Source organism: Ochotona princeps, chromosome X (genome assembly GCF_030435755.1).
Source record: "Ochotona princeps isolate mOchPri1 chromosome X, mOchPri1.hap1, whole genome shotgun sequence".
Taxonomy (NCBI): domain Eukaryota; kingdom Metazoa; phylum Chordata; class Mammalia; order Lagomorpha; family Ochotonidae; genus Ochotona; species Ochotona princeps.
This window is the reverse complement of record NC_080865.1, coordinates 14,267,315-14,273,879: the sequence shown is the minus strand read 5'-3', so window position 1 is coordinate 14,273,879 and position 6,565 is coordinate 14,267,315.

Here is a 6,565-nt window from a genome sequence, read left to right as displayed (position 1 = left end):
GCATACACTTTTAAAAACTAATCTTAAATTTCGAGATAGTTCGATTTGCCCGTGTTTCCTTTGGTACATCATGCTTTTGGTGTCATGTCTAAGAACTCCTCCCCTAGCCCTTGGTCCTAAAGGTTTTCATTAAGGTTTTCATTTTTTTCCCAATAATTTTGTAGCTTTTATATTTAAATTTATGACCCATTTTGATTCAACTTTAAAGATATAAGGTTTAGGTTTATGGGCATTAGGATCTGTTTTAACCTATGGATGTTCAATTTTTGCAGCAGCATTTATAGGAAAAAAGAAATAATCCTTCCTCTGTTGAGTAATTTTTGTACCTTTATGGAAAATCATTCAACCATCCTTATATAAGGGCCTATTTTTTTGGTTCTCTATTCTGTTTGATTAAGCAATATGTCTATCCCTCCACCAGTATCATAGTTTCTACTATTTTTGATCTGTTAGTAAATCTTTTTTTTCCTAAAGATTTACATATTTTTATTGCAAAGTCAGATATACAGAGAGGAGGAGAGAAAAAAAGGAACATCTTCCATCCGATGATTCACTCCTCAAGTGGCTGCAATGGCCAGAGCTGAACCGATCTGAAGCCAGGAGCCAGGAGCTTCTTCTGGGTCTCCCACGCAGGTGCAGGGTCCCAAGGCTTTGGGCCGTCCTCCACTGCTTTCCCAGGCCACGGACAGGGAGCTGGATGGGAAGCGGGACAGCCGGGATTAGAACCAGCGCCCATATGGGATCCCAGTGCATGCAAGGCAAGATTTTGGCCACTAGGCTACTATGCCGGGCCCTATAGTAAAATCTTAAAGTTGAGTAGAGTGATTCTTCCAACTAAATTACAGTTTTGCAACGTTCATTTAGCCCTTCCAGTGTCTTTTGCTCTTCGTATAGATCTGTGAATAAGCTTTCTGTATCCATAAAACCTGTGCTGGGATGTTGATGGCAAATGTGCTAGACCTATAGGTCAATGTTGGGGAGAAGTGATGTTCTTGTGTTGCTGAGTCTAACCCTTAGTATTTTTTTTTTAAGATTTATTTTTATTACAAAGTCAGATATACAGAGAGGAGGAGACAGAGAGGAAGATCTTCCGTCCGACGATTCACTCCCCAAGTGAGCCACAACGACCGGTGCTGTGCCGATCCGATGCCGGGAACCAGGAACCTCTTCCAGGTCTCCCACGAGGGTGCAGTGTCCCAAAGCATTGGGCCGTCCTCAACTGCTTTCCCAGGCCACAAGCAGGGAGCTGGATGGGAAGTGGAGCTGCTGGGATTAGAACCGGCGCCCACATGTGATCCCGGGGCGTTCAAGGCGAGGACTTTAGCCGCTAGGCCAGGCCGCCGGGCCCTAACCCTTAGTTTTAAGTTGTGTATCTCACAAGCAACAGTCTGGCCTATTCATCTGAGTCATGTTCCTGTTTTGGATACATGTTGTGGAGCAGGTGACTCCAGGAAACACCACATTTTGTGAAGAAAGTTCCTGCAGGAATCTTCACAAGTCCAATTTAATCATGGCAGTCTTAGGCACTTCAGGCTAGCCCTCCTCCCCCGAGTGAACGTGACTATGAAAACTCAGGCAAGTGTTTCCATTCTGAGACCCTAAGCATCTTGTGGAAGCTGCTACTTGTCTGGGCAGAAATCCCAGTACCAGTTCAGCTCAAACGTGGAAGAAACTTCATACCTTTTCTATTTATTTCTTTATGCAGATTTATGGAGAAAGAAGGAGAGAAGAGAGAGCGTGCGCTTCTATCCACTGGTTCACTCCCCAAATGGCTGCAATGGCTGGTGCTGAGCTCATCTGAAGCCAGGAGCCAGGAGCTTCTTCTGGGTATCCCATGTGGATGCAGGGATCCAAGACCTTAAGCAATTCCCTGCTGTTTTCCCCGGCCATAAACAGGGAGTTGGATTGGAAGTGGACCAGGTTGGACATGAATCAGAGCCTATATGGGATGCTGGCACCACAGGGTGGAGGACTAACCTGATGTGCCGCTATGGCAGCCCCAGGCGGATGTTTTAATAGATGGTGTGTGTCACATTTACTTTTAACATATTGGTTACTCATTACTATGTCAATTAATTCCATAATGATGCAAATTTTTGCTGATGGTATGTTGGAGCTTTCAATTGACTGGGATGATACTCTGCTGGCTCTGTCTTCAGACCAGAGAGGGTATACCTAAGAAGCCGTTGAACTTGACGGGACAATAAGATGCTGGACTCTATGTTTGGTATACGCTTGCAATGGGGGAATCTCAACTGAACTTGAGCTGTGGTTATGCAACAAGGTGGAGGAATCCACCATGGTGGGAGGGTTTGGGGAGGGGTGGGGAGAACCCAAGTACCTATGAAACTGTGTCACATAATACAATGTAATTAATGAAGTAAAAATAATAAATAAAAAAAAAAAGATGGTGTTTGGCCAAATGCGTAGAAAGTGTTGGCTTTATACCATCATCACCTGATACCAGGAGAAACTCTAAATGGACTTTTTAATAAAATTAACGTGAAAATATAACCAAAAACGGTAATTGTAAGACATGAAAAAGGAATCTTTTGTGACATGTTGGAATAGAAAATGAAGCAAAACTAGCACTCAATAGACTAATAGAAAAGATGGATGAAATAAAGTTCACTTGAAGGCAGAAGGAAACTTCTGTGGCTAGTACCCCCAAACATGCCCCACCCCGACAAACCACCATGAGCAAAACATCAATGTAAACAAACAAAAAGGATCGGGCTGCTCAAGTCTCAAAGAGTGTCTCCTCCCAAGATAGAGTGTCTACAAACAAAACAAGAAACAGAGCAGTAATGAAAACCAAAAAAATTGGCAGGGGATGCTTATAAATATTCACAGAGAAAGGCTTTAAAAATGCATATTGAAGATATGGGAAGGTGTTTCAGCTCTGTCAGGAGACATCTACACTTCCTTATCGAAGGAGGTGCAGGGGAGAGCTCTGAAGCACAAGGCACGCAGGAGGCCTCTGCACGGTGCTGACCAGCTTCCGCTGTGGGTCTCAGCCACGCCCTTGTCTCGACGCCCCCCCTTGTTGGGCATGAAACTAAAACAGCACACTTTTTAAGAGTGCTAACAGTTGTCTTTGGTGTGCATGTGTATGAATACCTTATCTCACTGCCCACATTTAGAGGCAACTTTCAGATGAATGTCCCTAGGAGAAAAGGAAAACACCTGGGTGGGAGTAGCAGGGAGGAAAGGAATAGATTAAGGGTCATAAATACCTAAAGACTTCACTCCTGGGAATGGGCCAAAGTAGAATCAGGTGGAGTTTTCCTGATGTTTAGGACGAAATCCTGTTTCTTAGAAGCCAAGCCTACCTGAGCCATGGATACCTACGAGGAACTGTTCTCTCCAGTTCTCTCACAAGCAATACTCATAACACTAGATTTCTTTAAGGTCCCTAGAGAAGAAAGAGGATTGTGATTTGCAATGGCAGTTGCTTCTGCATCCCAAATGAGGGAAGACCCAAGTGTGTCCCATTTCACAATGTCTATAGGAAGTTACAATAGTTCATGCAAGTACCAGGATTCCTGAAGGAACTTGACATAAAAACATTTCAAGTGTCATTAAAATTCTTGGATATTATGGTAATTAAGGTGATGTGTGTTGAGAAATTATGCTCAAGTAGCACCTCAAAGTTACTCTTAAAATACAAATAAATAAATAAATCTTTAAACACATACACACATCAGGCCTGGCACAACGGTTCAATGTGTAAATCCTCACCTTGCAAGTGCCAGGATCCTATATGGGCAACAGTTCATGTCCTGGCTGTTCCACTTCCCATCCAGCTCCCTGTTCACGGCTTCGGAAAGGAGTGGAGGATGGCTCAAAGCCTTGGGACCCTACAGCCACATGGGAGTCCCAGAAGAAGCTCCTGGCTCCTGGCTTGGTTGTCAGCTCTGCTCTGGCCATTGCCACCATTTCGGGAGTGAACCAGCAGATGGAAGATCTTTTTCTCTGTCTTTCCTTCTCTCCATAAGTCTGATCTGCCTTTTCAATGAAAATAAATACATCTTTTTTTAAAAAAAAATCCATCTTTCCTTCACCATATTAGTTAGGTTAAGGCTAAGCTATTGTTACAAAGAGGCTCTGGATTATAATGGCATAAATAAGACAGAAATGATTTTTCTGCCATTTGAGAATAACTTTAGGATCCTTGGATTTTATTCCTTGCCTTTAGGGCAGTGGTTCTCAAAAAAACTGCTCTCTCTGGGCCCAGCGGCATGGCCTAGCAGCTGAAGTCCTCACCTTGAACCACTGGGATCCCATACGGGTGCTGGTTCTAATCCTGGCAGTTCCACTTCCCATCCAGCTCCCTGCTTGTGGCCTGGGAAAGCAGTCGAGGACGGCCCAAAGCTTTGGGACCCTGTACCCGCGTGGGAGACCTGGGAGAAGTTCCTGGCTCCTGGCTCCGGCCGTTGCGCTCACTTGGGGAGTGATTCATCGGACGGAAGATTTTCCTTTCTGTCTTTCCTTCTCTCTGTATATCTGACTCTGTAATACAAATAAATAAATCTTAAAAACAAACAAACAAAAAAACCCCTGCTCTCTCTACCAGGACACACAGCACTACCTCCAGGGAACTTGTTAGCAACGGCCAGGCATTGGTAGGGGATTCTGTTGGTGGCTCCTGTTTGTTTGCGAACCACTGCTTTAGGGCAGGTTATCCCCACCACTAGACAACAAAGCACAGAAGCCTGCAGGGGGCTCGCCAGCTGCCCCCACGTGTCAGGACTGCACGCATCGCTTTCGCCACCATAGCAAATATTGGGCTGCATGACCACATTCCATGACCGCAAAGGAAGCTGGGAAGTGTAATCTAGCTGAGTGCATTGCAATACTACAAAGAGGAGAATGTCTTTGGGGTTAGCCAACCATCTCCGAAGTAACCAGCAATTAAGGACACCACCTTTATCAGATACAAACCCCCTGTTGTGATAGAAGCGGCTTTCCTGGAATTTCCATTCTGCTAGTGCTGGCCTCTGGTGTCACGTGCTGGAACCACATAATTTTCATGATTGAGGCCTTGGAGCAGGTTTTGGCATCTTCACCATCTAGTCTTCCGACCTCAGCACTCTTTCATCTACTTTTATTTTTTTCCTCCTCTTGCTTATTTTTCAAAACCTACTTAGTGTCCGTTTGTTCTAAAGCTGTTAGAGCTTTTCGGGATGATGTTAATTTACAGATTAACTTAAGGGTAACAGACATACACAATGAGTTATTCAAGTTGTCCTTTTCTGATCTTTTTTTTTTTTTTTAAGATTAATTTTATTTTTTATTGGAAAGGTAGATTCACAGAGACAAAGAGAAAGACCTAAGTGGTTATAATGGCCAGAGCTGAGCCGATCTGAAGCCAGAAGCCAGGAGCTTTTTCTGGGTCTCCCACGTGAGTGCAGGGTCCCAAGGCTTTTGGCCGTCCTCGACTGCTTTCCCAGGGCACGGGCAGGGAGCTGGATGGGAAGTGGAGCAGCTGGGACATGAAGGGATGCCTTTATGGAATACTGGCACTTGCAAGGTAAGGATTTAGCCACTGAACCATCATGCTGGGCCCTGTTTTTTTCAAGTCTTCAGTGATGTTTTAAAACTTTTAAAAAAAGACGTATTCATTTATTTGAAAGTTAGAGCACAGAAAGAGACAGAGAGATAAAGTGAGAAACAGATATCTTCCACTCACTGATTCACTCCGCAAATGCCTGCAACAGTTGGAGCTGAGCCAATCCGAAGCCAGGAGCCAGGAGCCAGGAGCTTCTTCTGGGTCTCCCACATGGGTGCAGGGTCCCAAGGACTTGGGCCATTCTCCACTGCATTCCCAGGCCACAAGCAGGGAGCTGGATGGGGATTGGCAGTAGCCAGGATATGAAACGACACCTATATGGGATGCCGTTGCCACAGGTGGAAAATCTGCCTGCTAGACCAATGTGTTGGCCCCAAGATGCCTCATTCATAATAGAACTGAATAAAATACTTGTGAACTAACTTCACACAAAGGGCCAGCAGTGTGGCATACATGATAAAACTGACTCTTTGTAATGCTGACATCCCATATGGGTGCTCATTTGTGTCCTGGATGCTTCACTTCCCATCCAGCTCCCTGCTTGTAGCCTGGGAAAGCAGTAGAGCACAGTCCAAAGCCTTGCGCCCCTGAACCCACGTGGAATACTCAGAAGAAGCTCCTGGCTCCTGGTTTCTGCCTAGCCAAGCTGCAACCATTGCTTCCATTTGGGTGGGAGATCTCTCTGTCTCTCTTGCTCTCTCTGTAGCTCTGCCTTTCAAATAAATGAATGAATGTTTTTTAAAAAGTTTCAAAACATTCCTGAAGATCCGTGAAAGAAGCTCCTAGCTTTGGATCAGCTCAGTTCTGGTCATTTGGGCCTTTCAGGGAGTGATCCAGTGGATGGAAGATCTTTCTCTCTGTCCATCCTTCTCTTCGTTGATCTGTTTGGGCCCCGGGCCAGCCTCCTGCCTGTGGGAGGTGAGGCAAGAGCTGCTGAGGCTGCTGAGTCTTGGGCCATCTCAGCTTACATCAGACAGGTCTTGGTGGTGAGTG